At 32.0% G+C, this 668-nt stretch overlaps 1 pseudogene; it reads left to right on the forward strand.

Moving 5' to 3' along the window:
• The first annotated feature begins 501 nt into the window (after window positions 1–501).
• On the forward strand, window positions 502–620 carry LOC111743535 (annotated as a pseudogene).
• The last annotated feature ends 48 nt before the right edge of the window (window positions 621–668 follow it).

Here is a 668-nt window from a genome sequence, read left to right on the forward strand (position 1 = left end):
ATGTTTCTTCACAAATACTTTCAAGTTTTTACCTGAACTTAAAATATCCCAAACATAATATCATAGTTAAGGCCATTACAGTGTTGTTTTTTCTATAAACACACATGGAACTGCAGTTTGTGCTCTCAAAGAAAAGTCTTATTCCAACATTAAAGTTCCACATTAAAGACAAATAAATAAATATTTGTAAATATTAATTAAAACAGGAAGCCACTGTCAGGACAGAATATAGAGAAACAGAAAGGTTTTTTATAGGCAAAGGTGTCAGACAAAGGTGCATTTAATTCCTTATCTGTTTAATTTGTACACAAAACATATACAGAAAAAGTAGGCTAGACTCAGAGGAAAGAGGAGTGAAAATTGGTGAAAGAAATATCAATAACAAGATATGCCGATGATACCATCTTACTGACAGAATGTAGCAATGATTTAAAATGACTTCTGACAAAAGTAAAATAAGAAAGTGCCAAAGTAGGACTGCATTTAAAATTAAGAAGATAGGTCTATGACCATGCTACCCTGAACAAGCCAGATCTTGTCTGATCTCAAAAGCTAAATAGGGTTGGGCTTGGTTAGTACTTGGATGGGAGACCACCTAGGAAGACCAGGTGCTGTAGGTGTTAAAAAATAAAAAATTAAAAAATTAAAAATTAAAAAAGATAAAGGAT

The sequence above is a fragment of the Pteropus vampyrus genome, unplaced genomic scaffold (genome assembly GCF_000151845.1).
Source record: "Pteropus vampyrus isolate Shadow unplaced genomic scaffold, Pvam_2.0 Scaffold115, whole genome shotgun sequence".
NCBI classification, from domain to species: Eukaryota; Metazoa; Chordata; class Mammalia; order Chiroptera; family Pteropodidae; genus Pteropus; species Pteropus vampyrus.